The sequence below is a fragment of the Chlorocebus sabaeus genome, chromosome X, assembly GCF_047675955.1.
Source record: "Chlorocebus sabaeus isolate Y175 chromosome X, mChlSab1.0.hap1, whole genome shotgun sequence".
NCBI lineage: Eukaryota > Metazoa > Chordata > Mammalia > Primates > Cercopithecidae > Chlorocebus > Chlorocebus sabaeus.
In genome coordinates this window covers 143,349,040-143,375,998 of record NC_132933.1, presented here as the reverse complement: position 1 = coordinate 143,375,998, position 26,959 = coordinate 143,349,040, and the positions used below count along the sequence as shown (strand labels likewise).

General features: G+C 44.6%; 1 protein-coding gene across 11 annotated transcripts in view; it reads left to right on the top strand.

Annotated features, from left to right (window-relative positions):
• The window catches only part of TBL1X (transducin beta like 1 X-linked), a 251,124-nt gene that overhangs the window by 111,864 nt on the left and 112,301 nt on the right, over positions 1-26,959 (top strand). The window contains exon 3 of one of the 11 annotated variants that reach the window (XM_037986321.2): positions 22,796-22,823. The exons of the other annotated variants lie outside the window; for them this stretch is intronic. The gene's annotated coding sequence lies outside the window, so the exon portion shown is untranslated. The remainder of the gene's footprint in view (positions 1-22,795; positions 22,824-26,959) is intronic. 11 annotated transcript variants of the gene reach the window in all.

The following is a 26,959-nucleotide window of genomic DNA, read 5'->3' as shown; positions in this document are numbered from 1 at the left end:
CCCTTACATGAGCCAGGAAAGGATTCAAAAGCATGCCCTGTTTCCTTCTTGACAGGCTGGGAGAGGAAGTGACCGGGAAGTGAATTGCTAAGATGTGGTCGTCATTTTCCTTTACACTACAGAGCCTCTGCGTTTGGGAACTGCAGGTTCATCCGAGTCAATGTCAGAAGTGCCGTATGTCTACTGTAGTGAAGATCCTCTGTTTCCTTCGGGTCCTGTGGGAAACAGCACTGCTTGTTGGGTGGTTTGAGGGTGAATGCCATTTTACAACTTGTGTCCCCCTTGACACACTACCTTTTAATTTTAGCATGGAGCACAGAGCCGTTTCTCTCCTGTGCTGGATTTTGAATGTTCTTTCAACCACCGTGATAGAAAGTCCAAGAAAGGAACAAAAGAAGAGGCAACTAAGGGAATCTTTCAGTGGGTTCATAAACCATGCTGCTCCTGGCTTTGGCAGGAGTTCAAATCATAGGTATACCTAAACCACTGTCATTATTAGAGTTGCTGTTACTGTCGACGAAAAGAGTCAAACTCTGTAAAATATTTGAAGAGATTTATTCTGAGCCAACTCTTGAGTGGCCATGGCCTGTGACACAGCCCTCAGGAGATCCTGAGAACATGTGCCCAAGGTGGTGGGGGCACAACTTGGTTTTATACATTTTAGGGAGAACGCAGCTTGGTTTTATGTGTGAACCCCCAAAATCTGAGACAGGTCTCAGTCAATTTAGGAAGCTTATTTTGCCAAAGTTAAGGGTGTGCACCCGTGACACAACCTCAGGATGTGCCCAAGGTGGTCCAAGCACTGCTTGGTTTTATACATTTTAGGGAGACATGAAACATCAATCAGTATATGTAAGATGAACTGTGGTTTGGTCTGGAAAGGTGGGACAACTCAAAATGAGGAGGGGGCTTCCAGGTCGTCATAGGTAGACAAGGGACAAATAGTTGTATTCTTACGAGTTTCTGATTAGCCTCTCCAAAGGAGGCCGTCAGAAATGCATCTATATCAGTGAGCAGAGGCTGTGTCTTTGAATAGAAGGGGAGGCAGGTTTGCCCTAAGCAGTTCCCAGCTGGATTTTCCCTTTAACTTAGTGACTTGGGAACCCAAGATTTATTTTCCTTTCACATACACATTTTCGGGAGACATGAGACATTGATCAAATACATATAAGGTAGACATTGGTTCAGTCCAGAAAGGTGGGACAACTTGAAGCAAGGGTGCAGGGGGAAGGGGAGGTGCTTTCAGGTTCTAGGTAGATTAAAATTTTTTTTTGATTGGCCATTGGTTGAAAGAGTTATTACCAATAGAAAGGAATGTCTGGGCTACCTTAAGAGGTTGTGGTGACTAATGTTTTATCCTGCAAATGTAGCCTCCAGGTAGCAGGCTTCAGAGAGAATAGATTGTAAATGTTTATTATCAGACTTGAGGTCTGTGATGATGTTCATGCTGGAGGGACATAATGAGGCATGCCTGACCCCCACTTCCCGGCAGTCATGGCCTGGTCCAGTCTTTCAGGATAAATTGAGTTGGCCCTGGCCCAGAGGAGGAAGTCCATTCAGGTGGTTGGGGGGCTTTCGAATGTTATTGTTGGTTTACATTATGATTGTCATTGTTATTAAAAAACTAAGGGCTGTAGAGAAATGGTTGCAGCATGCATCACGTGTCGCTAGAAATTGCACATAGCTAAGTGAGAACCTCACAGAACCCTTTTCACATGGAGTCCAATGCTGTCATTATTAATAAACAATTGTATTTTACCTTCCTGAAAGGCCATCTGAGTTCCATTAAACTTGCATGCTTCCATATCTCTACATTCTTTCCTCATGGTCTCTCTGTGGATGCTTTGTTTTACCATTTGTTGTCCATCAGCTTGAATGGTAGGGGGAAGAGTTCACACTGTGCCCCCCGTGTAGCAGAATAGCCCACAGTTCAGGCATGGCTCTCCAGTAAGGAGCTTTCTGGGGCTCTGATGCTCACCAGTGGGGGGATTGAGCACCCCTCCGCAACCGCTAGGGGAAATGGACAATATCTGGAGACATTTTGGGTTGTCTCAGTAGGTGTGTGGGGGATGCTGTTGGCTAGTGGGTGGAGCCCAGGGATGCTGCTAACATCCTACCATGCGCAGTATGGCCCCAACAGCCAAGAGTGATGGCTCACAAATGCCAACATAAGAAACCCATTCTAAGGTACCTGTCATTTGCTCAGTGCCACGGGAAGGTTTATCTGTCATTTGCTCAGTGCCACGGGAAGATCATCATCTTGGAGAGGGCCAAGATCCTGTACTGGACCGATATGCAGGCATTCAAATTCTGAAACACCCTTGGAAACATGAGGCTTGGATCACAGAAGCCTCCTGTACGTAGAGCAAATGACAGCTGGAGGCCTGCTGCCCAGCCCAGCTGAGTCCTGTTTCTTATTTCGATTTTCCTTTAGATTCCACAGAGGTTTCTCTGAAGGATGCTGACTCAGGTTGCCCCTCTTACTCCATTTCTTTACAGGGCAGTTTAGGTGAAGCTGGAACACAATGTTCCCTGAGGAAGCATTATGACAATTAAGCCCTGCCTTTGCTAAATGAATGTATCAAGAACCTTCAACCTCTTTACAAGAAGCAGGATAACCATTTTGCACAGTACTGTGCTTTGTAGCAGTGCATGGCTTCTGTTACACAGTTTCAGTGTTGCAAAGGTCCCCAGCCAGTACAGTCCCACCCTTAATTACTGCTTCAGAGCTGCCAGTTAACGTTTAAAGTGTTTTCACAGTAGCTTGAAGTGTGATCTCCCATATTACGGTCATATCCTTGGACTTGGCCCATGTTACATAAATTAGACCTTTATAAGCAGCACATTTCTTTGCAAGCAATTTGCTTCCCTTTGGGAATCTGATTCCATAGAAAACAGTAGTATTTTAAACATGTTGATTCTAGTACTTACAGTTCTATTCATGTGCTCCTGGTGTAGTACATCTAATAAGAAAGAATCCCTTATTTTTACTTTTATCCAAATGCATGTATATTCTTTCAGCTTGAGATCTGACCAAGTATATAGGGCGATGAGATTGACAATTAAGATTTGTTCCAAGAGATGAGATTAAGAATTAAGACGTATTTCAAGAAACTCAGTTGCATGGTTGCTTACATAAGCCACTATGCAATGGCGGCTTTAATGAATGGGGTTCCAATGTTTTCCTTAATGTTTTCAAGAAGGTAGTGAATAAAATTAGATGTTAAAGTGAATTGCATTGTGTGAAGATTGGGACAGATGCCACATAAATAGTTCAGATGCTTGCCTGCCAGTCCCTGAGATACACTCTTTAGCTTGTTAATATGGAAATTGTCAAACATATTCAGAGGTATACAAACTATCTTGGTATATTCTTATGTACTCCTCACTCACCTCCAGCCGCTGTTAGCGTGTCACAAGCTTGTCTCATCATCCCCTCGCTGTTTTTTCTTTAGAGTAATTTAAAGCAGATCTCAGACGTCATGTGATTTTACCTGTAAACATTTCAAGTTGTATCCCTAATATAGAAGAATTTTTAAAATGATACTATTATCATTCTGTAATTGTTTCCTGTTTGCCATAACGAATGGCCACAGACTAGGTGGCTTAAAATAGCAGAGATGTATTGTGTCATTGTTGAGAAGGTCAGCAGGGCCGTCAGGCGGCGGCAGGGCGGCTTCCTTTTGGAGGCTCCAAGGGAGAGCCCCTTCTATGTCTGTCCTCCAGGTTCTGGTGCCTGCAGGTGCCCCTTGGCCTGTGGCTGCATAATTCCCATCTCTGTCTGTTAGGAGGACACTGTGTTTAGAGCCCATGCAGTAACCCAGAATGCTTCATCTCAGAATTCTTAATTTAATCACATCTGCAGTGACCCTTTTTTCCAAATGAGGTCACATTCAGTCTTTTACTCTATAAGGTCATGTTCACAGATTCCAGGGATCAGGTTGTGGACTTAATCCTGTTGCTTTCGTGCTCATGGGAATGTGTGAGTTAGGGGAATACAGATTGTGTTTTGGGGTTTTCTTAAGATTATAATGATATATTGAAAAAGAAGGTCAATGGCATATAAAGGAAAATGTCATTGATAAATAGAAATGCAAGTTTTTTAGGCCAAGCAGAATGCTGATAGGAACCAGTGTCTTAGATTAAAATTATATATGAACCTCAGGTGTTATCTATAAAGTTAAGGTAGCCATGAATTACCTCTTAGATTGTTGTGAAGATAAAAATGAATACAGCATTAACACAGTATATAAATGCTAAGCATTTAGTAGTTATAATTCTCCTCTTTTTTTCTGGAGGCTCAGAGTTGGTTGTAAATGTCAAACCAAGAAATGATACTAGATTCTAGCAACATTTAATGGAAAGGAATGATTCCTGTGATACATGAAGAACTCTCTAAAGCACTAAGGAAGATGACCAGCAGCAGGCCATGAGAAAAATGAAAAAAGACATGAACAGTTTTCTTAAAGGGAAATAATGAATAGCTCTAACATGTATGGAATGAAGCTCAGTCTCCCTCATGACATGGGGAATGCAGATGAAAAGTGTAAGGTACCATTTCACCTTTCCCATTAGCAGAGGTCAGAGGCGTGACGGTGTTCCGCTGACAGGAGCTCCAAGAAAAGCGGGTGTTGTCGCTGGCAGGCATTGCAAGAGGTCCAGCCTCTTTGGGGAGCAGATTGGCAAAATGTATCAGACCTAGAATTGTCACTTCTTGGGATTTAGCTCATGGACATAGTGTAAATATATGCAAAGAAGTAGTCACATGATATTCACCAAAGGCATTGTTTGTAAAAGCAGAAGGATGTAAGCAACCACCCACAGTGAACTTGTTAGATTATAATAAAGGCATAGAATCTATCAAACAATAGGGAAAAATAAAGCATAATTCTGTATATGGAATGAACTCCACATGATGCTCTTGCACGTAAAAAGCAAGACAGATACCTAATTGTGAGTAGAGTTTAATACAAGTTCTATGTCAAAGTGGGAGGAGCTATATGGGCTGGTCTAGGTAGAATATGTCTGGAAGGAAATACCAAAAATCGGACCTCCCTGTTGGGGAGAGGTGGATTTTAGAGATGGGGCAGTGGTGGCTTCTCAAAAACCAAGAGAAAGCTTCGCATTTACAATGGGATTATTGGAAGCAATAGGAGACACCCATTTTTGTAAAATCTGTGAGAATGTGTATACTTGGTAGAAGTATAGATATTCAGCCATTAAAAGGAATGAAATATTCATATATGCTACATTGTGAGAATTGAAGACATGCTACATTGAAAGAAACCAGCCACAAAAGACCGTATAAGGTTCCATTTGTCGAAAATACTCAGAAAACCTTGGGGGAAGAGGGGACAGGAAGTGACTATTTAGTGGGTACTAGATCCCCTTTGGGGGAGAGGAAAATTTTTTGGAATTAGATACAGAGGTTGGCGGCGATTGTACAACATTGTGAATGCCCCCAAATGCCACTAAATTGTACACTTGAAAATGGTTAATTTTATGTCGTGAATGTCACTTCAATTTTTTAAAAAATCCAACTGCAATGGAGAGAAGACTCTCTAGGGAATGGCTTGTCAAAGCATCCATGTCAAAGGGACCATTTAAAAACTTGCAGTCTGAGATGGGCGCCTTTGTAAAAAGCAATTAAAATGTGTAACTAGAAGAGCAATCATGTCTCAGACACCAACGCAAGCACAACTTGCCCTAAGTTTTCTAAGCACTTCTTACCTCATTCATTCATCACCAGCGACAGACAGTTCCCAAGCCAGAATCCACACCTGGATGCAGCTTTTAATACATGGATCTAGAGTTGTGTTCTTCCAGCTCTGGAGGAGCTCCATGCCCGCTCCCCCCCCACACCAAAGCTTGTCAGAAATGCAGATCCCAGGCTGCCTCTAGGTCTGTTGAATGAGAATTTGCATTTTAATAAGCTGCCTAGGCAGCTCAGAAGCACATTAAAGTTTGAGAGGGTAATTTGGGGACAGTAAAGTGCAGTCGGAGGAGGATGGTTTTGTGGCCCGTTGGACTGGCCACTTAATGTCAGTGACCCTGGGCAAGGGACTGGGTTCGTTCCCTAGGCTCCTGTAGCAGAGTGCCACAGACTGGCGGCTTACGGGATAGAAACATAGGCTCTGCAGCTCCGGAGGCCACAGGTCTGAAACCGCGGTGTTGTGGGGTTGGCACCTGTCCCAGGCCTCTCTTCTCGGCTTGTAGAAGGCTGTCTTCATGTTCACATGACCTTCTCCCTCTGTGTGCAGCTCTGTGTCCGAATTCCCCATCTTAATGACGTCATCTTCACTAATTACATGTGCAGCGACCTTATTTCCAAGTAAGGTCACATTCTGAGGTACTGGGCGCTAGGACTTTAACATGTGAATTTTAGGGGAACACAGTTGAACCTGTAGCAGTTTCAATCCTTTCTAATCCTCAATTTCATCATCTTAAAAATGAGTAAACTACGCATTAAGGTGGGTACCATCAAAAAACCAAAAATCAAAAACCAACCCCCAAAATAGTAAGTGTTGGCAAGGATGTGGGGAAATTGGAACTCTTATGCACTATTGGAAGGAGCATAAACAGGTAAACATTATAGAATATAGTTCAGCAGTTTCTTAAAACTAAAATTATCGGACGACCCTGGAAATCCACTTTTGGGCATACATCCAAAAGAATTGGAATCGGAATCTCAAGAGACACTTGCACACTCAGGTTTAGAGCAGCATTATTTATAATAACCAAGAGGTGGAAACAGCCCACGTGTCCCTCAGCAGATGACTGGATAAACAAAATGTGGCCTGTCCACACAATGGAATAGTATTCGGCCGTGAAAAGGAAGGAAATCCTGTCACATGGCGCAATTTGGATGAAACTTGTGGACATTACGTTAAGTGAAATAAGCCAGTCACAGAAGAGAAATACTGTAATCCCACTTTCATGAGGTATCTAAAGTACGCAAATTCATAGAGACAGAAAGTAGAATGGCAGTTGCCAGGGGCTGGGGGAGGTGAAATGGGGAATTGTTGAATGGGCATAGAGTTTCAGTTTTGCAAGATAAAGAGAATTCTGGAGATTGGTTGCACAGCATTGTGAATTTAACACTGTTGAACTGTGTACTTAAAAATGGTTAAGAGGCTGGATGTTTTGGTTCACACCTGTAGTTCCAGGGATATGGGAGGCTCAGGTGGGAGGATGACTTGAGGCCAGGAATTCAAGACCAGCCTGGGCAACATAGTGAGACCCCATCTTTTACAAAAAATAAAAATTAGCTGGGCGTGGTTCTGCATGCCTTTAGTGCCCAGCTACTACTTGAGAGGCTAAGGAGGATCATTTGAGCCCAGGAGGTCAAGGCTGCAGTGAGCTATGATCACATAGTTGCACTCCACCCTGGGTGACAGAGCAAGATTCTATCTCAAAAAAAAAAAAAAAAAAGTGAAGATGGAGAGAAGCGTTATTTTTTGTGTGCAGGAACGATTGCTGACTGCAGAGGCTGGCTGGCTAAAATTAGATTTGCCTTGTCAGTATAATAGTTGTAGGCATTTTTGGAGGGGAGGATGCCTGGAGCCTGGCTGGGTTATTTCCGCCCTTGGAGTGAGCCAGGGCAGCTTAGAGGGCCACCCGCGTGCAGCCCCAGAAGGTACCGAAGGAGCCCTGGAGGCACGGAGCACTGGAGGCCTCATCCCTGAACGGGTTGCCCTCTTTCTGGTCGGATGGCAGGACAGAACCCGTCTGTGTCGAGAGTGAGAGCTATTGGCTGTCCACAGCTTGCCCTTGGAACTTCTCCTGCAGTCCAGTGAGAGCAGAAGAGGCCAATGACTTCCATGGAAACACCCCCAGTGGTGGGGAGGGAGGCGGCATCCCTTGGAGGTAGGGATGGGGCCCCTGCTGTGGCCCATTAGAGGCAAGGAAGGGCTTGGAAGTTTCATTTTGCCTTACATGAGTGAGTTCACATTATTTGCTCATTTGTGTTTGTTTTTATGTAATCATAAGGACATCAGTTTCCATTGATAAACTGTAAGGAAGATGTGCCATGTTTACCAGGGCCAGAGTGAAGAGACTGAGGTGCTTGCTTTGGGAGAAAAATTTGAGGGGGTGACAGACACCACAGACATCAAGATAAATTATCTATGTGTATTTTAATAGCTTTATTGAGATACAGTACACAGCCATACAATTCACGCATTTAAAGTGCACAATTCAGTGGTTTTTACTATATTCACAGGGGCGTGCAGCCATCACCACAGCCCAGTTGAGAACATTTTCATCAGCTGGGGAAGAAACACCCACCCAGTGGCAGTCACTTCCCACCCCACCTCCACCCCTGCCACCGTGCATTCTGCTTTCTGTAGATGAATGCGTTTGTCTACTCTAGGAACCTCATACAAGCAGAGTCATACAGTGTCTGTCCTTTTGTGTCTGACTTCTTTCACTCTGCATGTGTTCGTGGTTCATTCATGTGGTAGCACGTGCCAGACATTCCTTTCTGTTGCACAGTACTGTATGTATTGTATATGTACACAGCCGGCTGTTCATATCCACGAATTCTGCTTCTATGGATTCAACCAACCGTGGATTGAAAGTATTTGGGAAAAATAATAATGCAACAATAAAAAAAACAAGGTTAAAATTGAATAGAGCATAACAAATATTTACATGACATTGACATTGTATTGGGTGTGATACATAATCCAGAGGTGATTTAAAGTGTAAGGGAGGATGAGCGGTTATATGCTGATGCTACTCCCTTTTATCTAAGGGACTGGAGGATCCTCAGATTTTGGTATCCTCAGGGGTCCTGGACCCATCCCCTGTGGATGCTCTGGGGCGGCTGTACCATATTTGATCTGTGCGTTTATCTGTCAGTAGATGTTTGGGTTGTTTCCATTCTTTTTTTGGCTAATTGAATAATATTTTAATGCGATATTTAAAAAATTAAAATGAATGCAAAAAATTCCATGAGGAACAAAATATTAATTTTAAGTAAAGACCACAGGATCAGTATTTCTGAAGTTTCCTTTTGCCTCAGGATCTGGTATGGCTCCATACATTACTGATCCTGTCTCTCTCTCTAACATTTTGACATTTTGTCATGTACTTTTTGCATTCATTTTGATTTTTTTTTTTTTGGAGACAGTCTCTCTCTTGCCCAGGCTGGAGTGCAGTGGTGCAATCTTGGCTCACTGCAACTGCCGCCTTCCAGGTTCACGGGGTTTCACCATGTTGGCCAGGCTGGTCTCAAACTCCTGACCTCAGGTGATCCACCTGCCTCGACCTCCCAAAGTGCTGGGATTACAGGTGTGAGCCACCGCTCCCGGCCTCATTTTGATTTTTAAAGATATTATATTACAATATTGTTTCTTTTGATGGTTGAATTTTCTGGCATCCCTTTCAATTTTACACCAGAGGTAAATGATCCTAATCCCTGCCCTGACATTTTACACTGTGCTGTGAATACCCCAGGGCATGAGGAATAAAGTTTGAAAGTATATTTCAGTGAGCTAACTTGGCTGGACAGAATACCCATGGGTTATCCTTACCAGTGGTGCCATATTTATACCTTTCAGCGATGCTGTGATTAAACCCAAGTCCAGTAAAATTATCATTATACTATATTAGTTTTGTAGAACTTCTGTAACAAATTTCCACAAACCGAATGTCTTGGCTTATAACACCAGAAGTATATCCTCTCACGGTTCTGGAGTCCAGAAGTCCAAAGTCAAGATGAAGGCAGTGTTGTTTGCATCTGGAGCCTCTATGGGAGGATCCTTCCTGCCTCCTCCAGCTCTTGGTGGCTCCAGGCTCCAGTTCCCTTGTAGATGCTACAAGGGAACTTTTGTTTATAGTCAGGATCAAAATTACACAGAACCCAGTCTTGATTGAGGACACCTTTTGGAGTACTGGCAAGTTGCCACATGGACTGAGTCTTCCGATCGGAGTTGGCTGTCTTGCCGGTGATCTGCCTGGATGCCGGTGCACACACTCATCCTTGAACATGTGCTTGCTGTTGTTTAACTTTTCATCCATGATTGAACTCAGGAGTTCTTTTTTTTTTTTTTTTTAAATGACCATTTTTAAAGATTTCTTATTGGGAGTTTGTTCTTCTGAAAACAATACCCGTGAAGCAAACTATTTAAATTATACACTGAGAGACATATGTTCATTCTTGTATCCGTAACATTTAAGAACCATTACCTATTACTAGCATAGGCACAAAGTGTCTCCTCTAAGACATTTATCAATTACAAAAGGGACAAAAGTAGTGACATGTGGGGAAGAAACCCAGCAGATACCACCTAGGTGGTCAAAGTCAACATCATCACTAAGAAGACATATTGACATCTTGTGACAATCTGGGAAGGACTCAGCACCACTCCTGTGGCGTTCCTGCCAAAAATGCATGAGTCTAATCATGAGAAAAATTAGACAAACCCAAATTGAGAGGCATTCTGCAGAACGCCTCTCCTGCTCCTCCAAAGCATTAGGAGCGACAAGGGAAGAACGGGGAACCATTACAGGTCGAAGAGGATGTGCTGACTGTAGGAATGTGGGCTCCTGGGAGAGAGAAAGGGCGGAAGGAGAAACTGGTGAAATTGGAATAAGTCTGTAGTTCACTTAGTTGTGCTGTGCCAGGTCTTAACGTTTTAATATTTTGCTAATTGCTATGTTTGGGTAAGATGTCAACATAAGTGGAAGCTGGGTGGCAGTTACATACAACTCTGTGCTATTTCTGCAACTTGCTGTAAGTCTAAAAATAATTTCAAGATTAAAAGTTTTTTTTAAAAGTCACTCAGATGAAAACACGAATAAGAATAAGTAAAAAAACACAAAAAGAGAGAAGAAAGGAGCCATTTATGTGATTAACTTTTTGGTTGGCATCGCCATAAGTTTTTTCAGTTCGGATTCTTAGTAAAGGATGTGGATCAAAACAAACCTTCATAGTAAAATATCAGCAGAGACCTTATTTCCTTTGAACAAAATATCATGAAGTCAAGATTCATTTTGCATTTGATTCTTGAACATTTAAGTTTTTAAGGAAATTTGTGGTGTTCTCCTTGAAAGGAAGCCCACATATGTTCAAAATACAGTATCCTTTAAATGCATTTGAATTTTTCGAAGTTTTGGTGTTTGTCATTTTTGTTTGTTTATTGCTTTGATTTTTCATGAGCAGTGCTGTTCAGGGGTACTGTGATTGTCAGTTTTAAATCACTGCTGCAACACACTCCATTTGATCTTGAGACTTGCCATCAGTCTTATTGTGGGGGTGGGGAGGAAGGGAAAGAAACCAGTGAGTATGAGTTGGCATGTCCCACAGAACAGCGGGTGGACACTTCAGGGGGCTGTGCCTTTCTCAGAGACTCAAGGGCTATGCCCAAATCGTTATGCAGTGTGTATGTGTGGGGGTGATAGTGGGGGCGGGGGGACGGGTATGGGGAGAGAAGTAATCTACCAGGGACGACCCAGGACAGATCCCAGAGCCAGGAGTGAGGGTTGGATCTTGGGCAAGGCCATCTCTGCCATGACTGCTTGTGGGAATTCCTGCTTACTCCCTGTGACCTTGAGCAAAACCTCCAAGTTTGAAGCCTCAATTTTATGCTCTGTCAAAGAAACTAGTGTTTCACCCTCCACCGGAGGATGGAGCATCATTCTCCATGTGAAGCACTCGGCACAGTGCCTGTCCCCTCTACAGACATGATGCCAGTCTGTGATGACGTTCTCTTCTGTCAGCATTTGACAAAGCAGATGAGATGGTTCACTTGTACAGCCTGCTGTCGACCTTTCTTTTCTCAGATGCTTTGCTGTAGATCCCAGTCGACTGCTTTTCCTTGACCAGCCGATTCATGCAGTCTCTTTTGCTTACTTAATACTGTTGATATATTTAAATTATTGTTTAATAAATACTTATTATTATGGAGTGTATTTGTTCATGCAAGGATGGTTTACTACTGCTTGCTTTGTGCTGGTTATAGCAGGTAAGGGGGTGGGGGTGTGTGCAGAGAATCATCTGGTCATCAGCTATCTTGCGGGAGTGCCCAGTGGGAGGAAGAGCAAAGCCTACCCCTTCTAGGGAGTGTGAGGGAGGTGGGGTTGAGCGGAGGCAGGACTGCACCAGCCTTCCAGAGCTCAGAGAGGTGATGCCTGAGCCAAGTGACACACACATGATAAAGAGGAGGTTTCTGGAGTCCAGAGGAGGAAGGCATCCTTGGCTAAGAGGACAGCATGAACTCATAGGGTACCTCCAGGAATTATTCCCCTGGGCAGTAGGGGCAGAAAAGGTACCCGGGGGGCAGGGGACAGGGACTGGCATGGAGCATGGGCTCAGTATCAACCTGCTGATTTTAATGAAAGCCGTTTGGTTACCTGAAGAACAGCTTTGATTTTACTTCTGTGATCTAAACTCTTTTGAATTGGAATATAAAATTCAATGTTCCATGTGACAAAGCGTTTTTTAAATTGGTCATTCCCTTAAACATCTTTACATTTTCGTATCTGTTGATGTCATTTTTTTCCCCATTGCTGACTCCTGTTCCTGTCTTCTATTTCTGCTCTTGACTTAATAATTCTTGGCTTCTTGACGTTTATCATTGCCGACTGCTCTGTATCCTCATCTTCCCTTCATTTATTTCCATTTGTCCGCTCTGTTTACTGCCTGAGATGTTGACCTTTTTTCCAAGCATGCACTAAACGGCATTTTAAAGAAGCAGTGTCATGTCATAGCTCCTGGTAGTGTGGCTGGGGCTTTTCATCTTGGGGCTTCTTTATCTACCTTGGTTGTAGGTAGTTAAGAAAATCTTAACCCTTGGGTCATTATTTCTATAGTGGGTCAAAGAGATGACCATGTTACTAAAACTTTCATGTCTAGTTGCATATTCTATTTTTTTATAGAATTACATAATACATTTGTAAGTGTACGATTTAGTGGCATTAAAAACATTCACAATGTTGTGTAACCATCACCCTCTTACACCTAAACATTTTTCCATTATCCTTCTCCAAAACTCTGTGCTCGTTATACAATAACTGGCCCTTCCACACGCCCCTCCCCATACTCAGTCCTCGGTGACTTCTCTTTATTTGCCTATTCAAGGTATCTCATAGAAGAGGAATCATATAACATTTATCCTTCTGCATCTGGCTTATTTCCCTAAGCATAATGTTTGCAACGTCCATCCATGTTGTAGCATATATCAAAATGTCATTTTTTTTTGTGGCCGAATACTAATCCATTGTAGGGTCACTCACACGCACACACGTAGAACAGTGGTGAGTGCAGTGCCCAGATTGGTACAGAGAGGCCACAATGCTCACGGGCCTGTCCTAACAGAGGCCATTTCAACCAGGTGAACATAGGGAAACCCGGGGAAAGGCATGTCCTACTGTTTGAACAGGGGGATGAGGAGGCTGGGTACTCCAGTGATGGAGACCCTTTCCCCAGCTTTTCTCTCACCTCTTCTCCACCCAGTGCCCTTTCACCTTTCCTTTCCAACCCCACACCCATCCTTCCACCCTACTTCCCCATTTATTTCCCTCTGCTCTTTCATTTCCATGCCCAGCTTCCTCCCAAGCCCTGCCCTCAAGCTTCCCCTCCCTTTTCTCCCATGCCCATCACCTACCTGGATCTCCTCTCCCTCGTAGGGCCCACTTCCCTCCACCCTTGGGATCCTGGTCACCCCCTCCACTGCAAGGGGGAGAAGGGCTATACTGTGTGGCAGGTTCTCCCTACCTTGGCTGTGTTCTGGGGATTTCCCACCAGCCCTTGCGCTGCACTGATGATGCCTGATGTAGCTGAAACTCTGCCCCACTCGGGGTTACTGGCCTGGGATCAGCATAAGAGATGGGTTTAAAACGGGATGCAGGGAGGCTGCTGGCAGGCAGTTGTTTGAGGAAATGCATTTCTTAGGATATAGCTTTCAAAAAGGTGTTGTTATTGTGCATCACATATAGAGTGGCCTTAATGCGCCAGGGCAAGTGAAAATTATGTTTATAAAATATAGGGTACCTTGTCAAGATTAACTTGTGTGAAATTCCCAAGAATATACCTCAAACAAACAGTTTTTCTGTCAGTGCGTCATGGTGTAGTAACTCTCCTAGTTCTAGATATCTTTATTTTAAAAGGAATACTTGTGTGCAGACACATTTTTAGGTGGAGGTTAGTATGTTTTAGTTCTCAGGAATTTCTAGGAGAATAAATAGCCGGAACTTGATAGGATTGGTATGGATAGTACTTGGTCTTGGGAAGTTTTCTCTATGAAAATGTTTCATGTTGACGTTTTGCTCCCTCCCATCTTGGTTTTACACTCACTCTTCGCAGAACTATCATTTATAGGAACTTTATCCCCGGCCATCTCTGTCGGTGTCTTTCTTGCCCAGAGAAGGTGAGAATCGTTTTGGAAACCAACTTCTTGAGAATCCACAAGAAATGGGTTTTAGCCACAAGGGATCACTGCATTACATTCTATAAGATGAGAGCCTCTAGAAAAAAAAATTCTGGAGCCAGATATTTTAGGGAAGACAGGAGTCTGATAAGTGAATTGTTGTTTTAAATGGTTTTCATTTCCCCTCATCCTGATTTAGAAGAGGGGAAAACCTCTCCTTAGAATCAGTGGGTAGTCCTGACTTGAATGGGTTTATTTTCTTTTTCTCTCTTGAATTATCGGTGTATACCTGTGTCCTTCTTGGTTTATCCTTCATCCCCATCCCTCCAGATACCCCTATTTGCATTTAATCTGTTTGGTCGCATAACCTCTCAAGTAGCGATCTTGGAGGTTTCAAAAGTTCACATTTCATTTTCTCTGCTGGGTCAACTACCAGTCTGGAAGCACCAGGGTTTCCAAGGTTAGGTTACAGTGAAGGCACTGGCTCTTCCTGTCTCCTGCAGAGCCAGCGTCACTGTGCAGTGGGGTGTGGACCCCGGCTCCTCCCCAGGCTCCCAGGCCTGCAGCTGGCACAGGGGTCCCCAGAACCTGTGAGGGGGACCTTCCCTCCACCCCCTGAGGGACTTGGTGATTCTTAGCCCTCTCTAACAGAGGGAGAAGACGCTGTCAAAAATGTGGTGTACCCAAGCCCACATAGAACTGGGAAAGGGGCCAGTGACTCAAAAAGCGGAGATTTCCTGGCCAACAATCAGGTTGCATCAGCGCACTCCAGGTGGATTCCACTGGGTGCCGGCCTGGTGACTGACCCTGCCTTTAGAGGGAACTCATTATTGTGTATTTGAAGTGTAAATACCTCTTTGCCCAGATGTTAATCTTGTTTCAGATTTTCCATGGAGAGGGTTCACATAATAATTCCCTCCCAAACCTGCTTATGTAGCTCCTGAGAGCCGCTGGTCAGGGCCCTTCTGGTCGGTGTCTCACTGGCTTTTAGCAAAATGGAGACAAAGATGAAAGGGAAACCTTAATTATAGCTTGAATCCTTAGGGTGGACTAAGCACTCAAAGCCTTCCGTGCAAAGCAGTATGGCTTATAAATTGGAGGTATTTTTCTTTTTAAGTGGACCAGCACCCGAATTGGTTTGTCACCAGCAAAAGAATTTAACACAGTGCCCGATTTGCACAGCTGAGATTTTGGCAACAGTATCTTAGACATCTGAATGGGTGGAGTAAGATGGAGCATCATTCTGTGATATGTTCAAAATAATATACCCTGAAATGATACAGTAAGTGTTGGAGATATTTTCCAGAAGTCTTAGGTAATTTGTTTTCATGTTTAAATTGTTTCCACAAAGGTATTCTCTTCAACATAAGGAGAGCTAAAAATCAAATACACAGAAATTTTATAAGTGTGTTGTCTTTTTCTTTTCCTGTTTAGACTTTATAACATTACACCATTTACCTGGGCTAAACAAAATAAATTATTTTGTACATAAAACCACAAGGAGATTGTTTAGCCTACTGTGGGACCAAACTGTTGTATTAGCCAGTGTGGGAGAATATTGCAGAGACGTGTGGCTTCATCATTGAAGATTAGATGTAAAGTCTTTTCAAAATATATGAAAATATTGAACTAAAGATGATTCAGATGGGACTCTTCGCGAGTTGCTTGAGTGTAGAAGGCAAAATAAGAAATATTTGTAATTGTTACATAGGCCAGCCTTCCAAAATCCCAGCTATCCATAGAAAACAAGGGGTCAGCAAAATTGGCCTTCTGCCTAGACTGGTAGGTTGTATGGCCCTGAACTAGAGGCAGTCTTTCCCCAGGGGACATTTGGCAATATCTAGAGACATTTTTGGTGTCACCTTGGAGGAGGGGTAGTGGCATCTGGTGAGTGGAGACCAGGGATGCCGCTCAACATCCTACAATGCAGCGGTCACTGACAGCCCGCCCTTCCCTGCCACAGCCAAGAATGATCCACCCAGTAGAAGCACCGCCCCTCTTCCACTGGTGACATCCAAACATGTCTACAGACACTGCCTAATGCCTCTTGGGGGTTGTCACCCCCAGTTGACAACCACTGCCCTAAACTGAGACTCTGAAATCAACCATTTAATCTCCTTCCCTCTGAGCTCAGGAAAGAGACGTGACTCCTGCGACCTGCCTTGGCTTTTTGTAGGGGCACAGGTAGAAGCCGTCCCCTGATGCAGTGCCCTGGGTTCTGTGGTGGTCTCTGAGAACCCACGAGTAAGGATGCCAGGGAAGCCTTTCTGGGTCATGCTACTTTAATATTATTTTAGATGCCAATTTAAAGTCATAAAGGAAGAAGAGCTAGAACTATGCTGGAGGACCCTAAAGCCCATGGCCCATGGTTTCCTGTAATGCTAACCATGCCTGGAGTATCCAGTTATAAGTAATTGTGCTGAGGCCATAAATGTTCGACATTGGTTCTCAAATATTCCTAAGAAAAAAGTCATGAAAGCCTCCGATGGTAAAAGGAAGAGAGCTGAGACCTAAGTGGATAGAAGACTCAGGAAAAAGCAAGTTAGAAATACAGTTCAACACCCACAGAAGAGGAGAAAATGGGTCCAAAAGACTTGGGCTTTAGGCACAGCTACCTAAGGACAAAAAAGTAGAGAAAAGATCAAATGTTGAGAAAAGATTGAGCCATGCAGAGAACGGGCAGGGCGTTGAAGTACCTGCTGCTCTCCTTAAACCCAGCATGCTGTTCACTGCTTTATTTTAGAGAGTGGGTGTAGTGGTCTGTTTCGGAAGACTCAAGTCTACACCGCCTCTGCCACTGAAGTTCCTTTTGACTCTGCAGAAGTCTTTGCCTTTCATCTCCTTTCTGAAATGCTGTGAGCATTTTTCCTCCCAGAGGCATTAATTGGGAACAGCAGTAAATGCCCAGTTCCTTGCAGTCCTTTGGCCCACACGCATTTCCAGCTGCCCACTGGCCAGACTGGATTCTAAATGCCAAAAGCTACAGGCGCTGACAGAGTGCTTTTGAAAAGAAAGAAATGCATGAAATGCCCCACATTTATGGGAAATATTTATACCCAGCAGTCCTTGAGCCATGCGTGTCCTTCAGGAACGGTGCTGCCAGACAGCCGTCGGCATGGCCTTGCTCCTGGTAGTGCAGGCTCTGATGTTCTACTGATGTGAGCCCAAGAGAGGAATGACCAGGCAGCCTGTAACCCCAGCTCCAGTGTTGTTAATGAGTGGAACTGATCAGGTTTCAGACATTAGTCAGTGTCCCGGCTCCAGTGTTATTAATGATGGCCACTGATGTGGCTTCACACGTTAGTCAGTGTCCCGGCTCCAGTGTTGTTAATGATGGCCACGGATTGAGCTTCATGCATTAGTCAATGTCTCTGTTATGAGCTGAATTGTGTCCCTGCAAAAGAGATGCATTTAAGTCCCAGCCCCTTGCATCTCAGAATGTGAGCTTATTTGGAGGTAGGATCTTAACTGAGTGTGACTGGCATCCTTAGAAAAAGAGGAAATTTGGACACACTCATACAGAGAAAAGGCCATGTGAACAGCCACCTCCAAGCCAAGGAGACAGGCTCAGAACAGATTCTCCCTCACAGCCCTCAGAAGCAACCAACCCTACTGACGCCTTGATGTCTCTGAATTCTGCACTCCAGAACTGTGAGAGAGTCCATTTCTGTGGAGCCACTCAGCTTGTGGTACTTTGTTATGGCGGGCCTATGAAATTCATCTACTGTTACTAGCCTTCCCCAGATATTTCAGTCCATGAAATACACCCAGCATGGCAACTCCTCCTCAACTTACAGAAATGGAAAAGAGGAAGAATATTGTGCTTCAGCTAGTTTTCTCATTACCCAGAAAAGAAAAGGCCTGACCTCTGAAACCTTGAGGAATCTCTTTTTAAGATGCCAGAGCCTGTACTTCTGCCTGATGCATGCAGGGTTTGCTCGCTACCCTGGGCATCACTTCTCACTGCCCAGGTGGCACTGGATGATGTCCAAGCCTGGCCAGATCTGGATGGATTCCATAAGTAGCTCGTGCTGTTTCTGGTCAGTGAAGAAAGAGGAAGGCACAGCCATGTGCATAAGTTTGTTGTGGCTGCCATAACAAAGTGCTGCTGGAGTGGCTAAAACAATAGACATTTATTGTATCCCAGTTCTGGAGGCCAGAAGTCCAAAATCAAGATGTCAGCAGGGCTCTTCCTCCTGAGGGCTTGAGGCAGGATCTGTCCTGTGCCCATCTTCCAGCTTCTGGTGGCTGCTGGCAGTCTTTGGCATCCCTTGGCTTGTAGCTGCATCACCCAGATACCTGCCTTCATTTGCACATGGCCTTCTCCCTGTGTCCAAATTTCCACCCCCCTACTTTTTTTTTTTTTTTTTTTTTTTTTTTTTTTTTTTTTTTTTAAACGGAGTCTCCCTCTGTCACCCAAGCTGGAGTGCAGTGGCACGATCTTGGCTCACTGCAACCTCCGCCCCCTGGGTTCAAGCGATTCTTCTGCCTCAGCCTCCCGAGTAGCTGGGATTACAAGCTTGTGCCGCCATACCCGGCTAATTTTTGTATTTTTAGTGGAGACAGGGGTTTCACCATGTTGGCCAGGCTGGTCTCGAACTCCTGACCTCAGGTGACCCGCCCACCTCAGCCTCCCAAAGTGCTAAGATTATAGGCGTGAGCGACTGCGACTGGCCAAATTTCCCCTTTTTATAAGGACTCCAGTCACATTGGCTTACAGCTCTATCCTAATGAGTTCACATCTGCAAAGACCCTGTTTCCCAATAAGGAGTCACTCCCAGGTACCAAGTGTCAGGGCTTCAACATACGCCTTGGGAGGGGCAGTCTTGAACCCACAACACCGTCAATTAAAGGGTTCTGCTTTCATTGCCACCAGCTTGGGAAAAGTTGACCAGGGTGGGCTTGCTGGAGGAGGGTCTCTCAGCAGGGCAGGGTCATTGCAGTGAAAAGGAGAGAAAAACACACACACACAAGCAGATAGATTCCCCTGGCAGAAGTGGCCAGCCTAGAGTCTTTGAGTTTTGTGGAGAGATCAGTTGATTACTTCTAGAAATGTCCTCTTCAAAGTCTCTTATTTTCTCTCCCATTTCCTCATACAAAGCTCCAGCCATATTACTACTTCTGGCACAATGGATTTAATAATGACTTTGGCATACAGGTTTCCCCAAAGCTAAAGCTAAAAAAAAAAAAAAAAAAAAAAAAAAAGATTATTCATGAATACATGAATATGCCACAAACTTTGCCCATAGATAAGACTTTGTGATTTACAAGCAAAATCTGATTGGAAAATAAAATACATTATATGTTAGAATACCAGGAAACTTCTTTTTGGGGAGTGTCTTTATGAAATGAAGTGATGCTAATCTCACTGCTACTGTTCATCAGAATGTGCTCCACCCCAAAGCCTAGGAGAGGGCGGGACAGCCAGTGACTCTATTCTATCAGTAGACACACTAAACCTGAATCCAGGATGGGCAATCACACAGCTGTATCTCTTTCCATTGGATCAATAACACTCACTAGGACTTCGTTTGCTTTTAACTGCCTACGATGAAAACCTGGCAAGACGTCTTGGTCTGATCGGGCTGCTGTAACAAAATCCCGTAGACTGAGTGGCTTATAAGAAATGAAACGCGTTGCTTATAGCTCTGGAGACTGGGAAGTCCAGGATCAAGGCGCTGGCAGTTTTGGTGTCTGCTGAGGTCTGCTTTCTCACAGACAGCATCTTTTTGCAGTGTTCTCACATGGTGGAAGGGGTGAGAGAGCTCTCTGGGGTCCCTTTGATAAGGCACTAATCCCATTCTTGAGGTCCCACCCTCATGACCGCATCACCTCCCAGAGGCTTTACCTCCCAACACCATCACATTGGAGGTTAGGTTTCAACATAGGAATTGGGGGTGGGGGTGGTACACAAATGTCCGGACCATAGAATAGGACTTTACAGCTTGGAAAAGCACCAGAGAGAATGATGCTGTTCCTTTGTAACACAGAAAAGCACTCACCTCTCAATTTAGCTGAGCCATTTTGACCCCAGTTGGTTCTGGAAATCCTTGTTGGCAAACAAAATTGGAGAGGACCATAACCTGCCTGCTTTTCCCTAGGCCTGGGGAAAGCTTTTTCATATGGTGTTATTATAATGTTAGGTGTAACAATAAATGAAGGTTTTTTTATGGTCTAATTGGGTAGGACAGGCCTGAACACAGCCAAACCCGTCTGCACAGCATGCTCAATTTAGTCAGTGTACAAACCCTGTGTCATGGGAGCAGAGAGAAAGGTCTGCTTCCATTCCAGAGGATGACAGAGGCTTAAGGACGGTGCTGGCGTTTCAGCTGAGCCTTTAAGAAGGGGAATTTTATCCAGAGGTGATCTTCTTGGAATAGAGAGAACAAACAGGTCAGGGCATGCAGACTTGAGTACAGGTGCTCTGGGGACCACTGGAATTTTTGTTGAACGGAAGATGATGAAATAAATCAGTGTTTTAGTGTGTTACCTTTGGGCAGTGGCGAGGTCAGAGTCTCCATAGTGAGCAAATCAGTGCACAGACCAGGGCAGAAATGCAGGGGAGCATTTGGGGCCTGGAGGGTGGTACCCAGGCCAACACTGTCCCCTTTTTCCAACTCCTGTCTGTCCGTACAGTTGGGCCAGTGTAGACATCTGGGTCATATAGAGAGGGATTCCAGTGACCCAGTGTGGTTTCTGTGGAGATCTTCAGGAAGGGGTTTTGGGGTGAGAGTTTGTATCTTGTGGCAAGGACACGCTCCCTGGGCTAGGTACATGTGGGTGGTTTCCTTGTCCTACGAATTGCAAAGATACAGGGGTAGCTGTTCAGCGCTGGGCAGCCTCTGTAGAGACAGAATGTGTATTTGCTTGCCTGCTCCTGGAAGCCAGTCACTGAGGCAGACCCCTTTACTCATCCAGAAGCATGACTTGGGGATGATTATAGTTCAAGGACATGAGGCCTCGTGGTATCTTCCATCAGCGCCCCCCATTTTACATTTCTGGGATCCCGCTTTCTCTTTTACTGTGATCTGGGCTCCCTTCCACCCCTCTGGCAGGAGGTGCCAGATCCCAGGTGGGCAGGAAGGAATCCCATTGAATGAGATCTTTGGAATTGCAGCGTAGCCTGGAGCTGTGTTTTCATTTTAGATAGAAATATTGACACTATCAACACTATTGGGCTGGGCGCAGTGGCTCACACCTGTAATCCCAGCACTTCGGGAGGCAAATCACTTTGAGGCCAAGAGTTCAAGACCAGCCTGGCCAACATGGCGAAACCCTGTCTCTACTAAAAATACAAAAAAATTAGCTGGGCGTGGTGGCACACACCTGTAATCCCAGCTACTCAGGAGGCTGAGGCACAAGAATGCTTTGAACCCGGGAGGCGGAGGTTGCAGTGAGCCAAGACTGCGCCACCGCACTCCAGCCTGGGTGACAGGTCAAGACTGTGTTTTGAAAAACCAAAAAGAAAGAAATATTGACACTATCTGTCCGCAGAAGGTCAAAGGCATAATTACAGTATGATTTTGTTTCCATTTTTTCTTATTATTTCATGCAAATGCTGTCTTTTTGAAAGAAGTGGTTATAAGCACAGCGATACTCTATGCTATGTACAGCTCTCATATATAGAACTGTCTAGAACGGCTCATGTTACCATTAAGCCTCAGTTAGGTGACATCAAGGTTATAATATGTAGAATGAATGATCATTGAGTAGAAATCCTGGCTGTGTCTTCCAAGTTCCTTTTTTTTTTTTATTTTTTGAGATAGGGACTATCTGCATTTCAGCTTAGCTTGCCACCAGTGTTCTGGTTTCTTGACCACGCTGAGTAGTTTTCAGCCACACTTTGTATCCCTTAGAAGCCCTTCTTGATTCTGAGGTATGGGGCTCAGAAAACTTTGTCGTGGGAGGTTACGAATTGGGAAACATGAAAATCAGAACAACAGTGGCTGGTCCTGGCTGCAGGGCTCATCTGCCTGGAGTAGCTTGAAGTTGAATGTTAATATATACTTTATATATATATAAATTGCAGTTGCTTAATTAGGTAAAGTGCACAGGTGACTTTCTCACACTAAATGGATGATGAGTATTGGGAAGAGTTGACTAAAATTTCACTATCTTTTGCCCGTATACAAACTCCTTGAATTTTAACTCATGAGATATGTGCTATTTAATAAATGATGAGTCTGAGTTTTCTCCCTTTTGGAAATGTCAGGAAAGTCTCAATGATTTTAAGTATCTTTTATTTTATAATAGCAATAGAATCTAGAATTTCTAAAATCAAACTGAGTTCTTGATTAAATATTGAAATGATTGTCTTCATCCACCTGGGAGCAGTCGTTGTGAACGAGAAGCCCCAGTGCATAAATCATTGAATGATACATTGGAGAAGTCTTGGAGTAAAGGAAGATTTGTTTACTTTTCAGACATCCTGGAAGGTGAGCATCAAAGCAGGTGAATGGCTGGCTCTTGGATTCAAGCTTCCCTGATCCTCTCCAGAAGTGTATCCTTCTCCTTTAAGAGAAGTCATGGCAGAATTTTTAATTAATTCTTCAGGAGGACTCATTACTGGGAAGGAAGAAAGAACTCATTATAGTAATGGTTTCACATCCATTCTGTGGTTTGGTGACACAGGTCCCTCGGGTCCAGGCTAAGCTGTTGTTCCGGGATCTCTTTTATTGATCTGAAACCCACCCACCACCTTTGGTTTTAGAATGATTAGCTAGTGATGTCACATACAATAACAATTGTACTGTTTTAAAAGATCTGTAAATGCGTGTATGGCCGCGTGTATATTTAACAGTTGCATACACAGATGTACTTATTTATAGGTATACATTTGTGGACAAGAGTTGGTTGTCACTAAAATATCAAGTCCATGATTTTGGATCTTGCACACTCTCACAGAACACGGAGGGACATGGTAGATGCACGCTGGACCCAGGCTGAGCTTGGTAGCCATCTGGAAGGGACTGCAGAGGTTGACACCCAGGGCCAGAGCTCAGCAGAGGGGCCATTTCCTACCTGCAGTTTCCTTGGAAGAGGAGGGTTGAAGCTTACCATGTTGGTGGTGGTTTGTTTCCTGGGGCTGCTGTAGCAACCTGCCACCAACTGACTGGCTTAAAACCTGTATGGTCTCCCAGTTCTGGAGGCCAGAAATGCAGAATCAAGGCGTCCGCAGGGCCCAGCTACCTCTGAGGCCTCCAGGGAAGGATGCTTCCTGCATCCCCTTGCTACTTCTGGTGTTGCTGGCAGTCCTTGGCTTGTGGGCACATCGCTTCCCTCTCTGCCTCGGTGACTACATGGCCTCCCTGGGTGTCTCTGTCTTCTTGCAAGGACACCAGTCATGTTAGACTATGGCTCCACCCTGCTGCGATTTGACCTCATTTTACTTTAACTAACTGTGTCTGCAATGACCCTTGTTCCAAGTGAGGTTCTGAGGTGCTGCACATTAGGACTTCAGCATGTTATTTTTGTGGACTCAGGTCACCCCATAACAGTGGTCTTGCCCCACCCCATCCCACTCTACCCTTCTGATTCCCCTGGTGTACTCCAGGGTGGCTCTGTGGCCACACATGACCCAGGCCCACTGGCCATTAGACACTTTGGCAGGGTGGCCAAAGAAATTCTTTGTGCTGAGTAAAATTAATGTGTAAATGCGGCAGTGCTCCAAGGGCAGTGTTGCGTGAAAGGGCAGCAGAACCATGGCTGCTGATAAACAGAAGCCTGTTAAGCAGCAAGGTCAAAAGCCAGACGCAGAAGTCAGAATTAGGCAGGTGGACTTTTTATTTCACTTCCCCCCTCCTGCCCTTTTTTTTTTTTGGCCAGTGGACTGCCAACTGTCCTCTTAGCAGAAGGGCAGTTTTTGAGTAAATGAAGCAGGACTTCATCTGGGTTGTCATAAATTGTCTCTCCCTCAAGAGGTAACTTCTTGTGTTTGCCGGTTCAGAGGTGTAGGGAGATGTCTCTGATGTGTAGAGGGCCTAGTTTGGGGTGCACGGTGGCTTTGGGTCTGAGAGCCTGCTCTTGGCCACTTGCTGCGCGTGGGCTTTTCCACGTGACAAGACGGGAATGCTGTGAAGGAGGCCGCTGTTCCGCTTGGGATGTTGGCCGAGCGCTGCTGGCCTGTGTCCCTGGAATCCTCTCTGATTCAGCCATTGAACATTAACTCTGCGAGGTCACAGCCACCAGCAGGGCTTCTGAGCCTGGCCCTGTTCTGGCTGCAGAGGGTCAGGAAGAGAAGACATTTCACCCTTGGATTTTCTGTGTTTGGAATCCAAGGCCTTTCCCGTGGAGTCTTGTGAGGTTTTCTCGGGAAGAAATGATCCTCTGGGAGAGGCTTGGGTGCAAAGTGAGACATCTTTCAAGACTCTATGGCTCTTTTCAGGGAAATGCTAAGCCAAGCAAACGTCCGCTCAGAAATGTTCTGTATTTGGAAGTCTCAGAGTGTTAAGGGAAGCCTTGACCCTGGAATGTCCTCTCCTGGTGGTGGCGGCATCACGTGGTAAGCAGGAGGTAACCTGGGTGCCGTGTCACCCAGGTGACATGACTCAGGGCCACGCAGGATCAGCTTCCAGTGGTAGTTGTGAAGATAGGAGATACGATTGCACATCCTCATTAGAGCCTGCACATGAGATCCAGCTTTATAATTGGAGTCCCAGATAATGAGCATGTGAACATCCGTCAGTTCTGCCTGTTCTGGGTATGATGTCACACTCATAAACAAACTAAGCACACAAACTGGAATTTTACTTTGGAGGAAAAAAATCCCAATTCTGTTATATGAGATAATACAAGCAGTTTAAAGCCACAGAGGGTCTCTTTCGTTCAGGTGAATCTGTTCTTCTGTGTTCATGCAATATGATGGAACAGCTTCTTGCATCTTTATGTCAAGAATTTGCCAAAATAAATCAGACGAGTTTAGGATTCACCTCATAGTAAATCAAGAACTTTAAGCAGGGGCTTTTCTTCTGATTAAAAATGTCATGTATACCATTTAGACATGGAAATGCTTAGGTAAGTGGAGCAAATTATTCTCTGGGGATTTAGAACAAAGAAAATCAGTCTGGTTTCTATGGCTGCATGAATCTGGAAGGTAAATTATTAACCCAGTAGAGTAAGATTTTACTAAAAACAGACTAATTTGTGGTGGCAAGACAGATCCAGTCTGTTTGCTAGGGCTTTTATTTGCGTGCTTGCTTGAAGGCAGACAAGTCAAATTAAACAATAATTATTGGCTTGGAGGGGGAGCAGATGTTTTGGATTAGTTTCTGTGCCACATTCTCTCATTTCCACCAATGCACTCCAGTTTCGGCCCTTGTATCAGTTATCTGTTGATTGCTGTGTAACAAATGACCCCAAAACTCAGCAGGTGAGAACTACAAGCATGAATGATCTCACACGGGTTCTGAGTGTCATGAATCCAGGTGCAGCATAGCCAGGTGCTTCTGGCTCAGGGTCTCTCGTGAGGTTGCAGCCTGTGCTGCAGCCTTTGAGACCTTGTGTGGGGCTGGAGGGTCAATTCCAAGCTCACTTAGGGTGTGGCTGCAGCAGAAGTGATGCATCGTCATGTGCAGCAATTCTCTTGGTCCTGTGGATCAACCTGGTAAATGTGGGACAGGCCTGTACTGGAGTGTGAATGCCAGGGCTCACGGGCACCATCTGAGAAGCTGCCTATCATGTATGTCCCTCCTTGTCTTTTACACCCATGGGTGGACACCTTGGTCAGAGAATAACTCCTTTTGAGTCCATAGTCATCTATCAGAAAATGCTAGGAAAATTACTTGTTAATTTAGCTATGTTCATGGTCTATCTTTGGAGCCATCAGAGCCCACAAATGGAGACTCTCAACAGCTTAGCAGTCAGTTCATTAGAAAGTATTACTACTGTAGCCTGGGCAACATAGTGAGACTCTGTCTCTACAAAAACACAAACATTAGCCAGGTGTAGTGGCACATGCCCGTAGCTCCTGGAACTTGGGCGGCTGAGGTGGGAGAATCACTTGGGCCCAGAAGGTAGAGGCTGCAGTGAGCCATGATGGCATCACTGCACTCCAGCCTAGGGGACAGAGCAAGACCGTGTCCCAAAAATAAATAATAAAGAATCACATACCTATTTTTTTTTGTTCTTAATTGTTTTTTTGAACAGAAAAACAGTTTTCCCTGCAATCAAATGCAGACAGTTCCTGAGCCCCTAATGGACAAGCCTCCTCAGCTCCCACCTGCACCATAAATTTGTGTTAATCTTCCAGTTAACTTCAGAACTGCTGCTGTCTCCGTGCTCCTGCCTCAAGACATATAGGAAATGTCGGCCTTTCCCTTTCAAAAGAACAAAACAATTGAATAACCCACTACAGTCTTCTGTGCAAAGTTAGCTTCAAAAATTATTGAGAATTTTTTCTCCAAACAAATGTTCACAACGTTTACAGAATTTTCCCTTTTACTCAGGATTTCAGCCCCTTTGTCGCTCTTGGCTCTCACAGCACTAAGATCGTCTGTCCACTCATTCATCGGGCAGATATTGGGCCCTGCAGTCAGGGCGGTAAAGACAGAGCACAGTCCTAAGGGCAAACAGCTTTCTCAACAGGGATT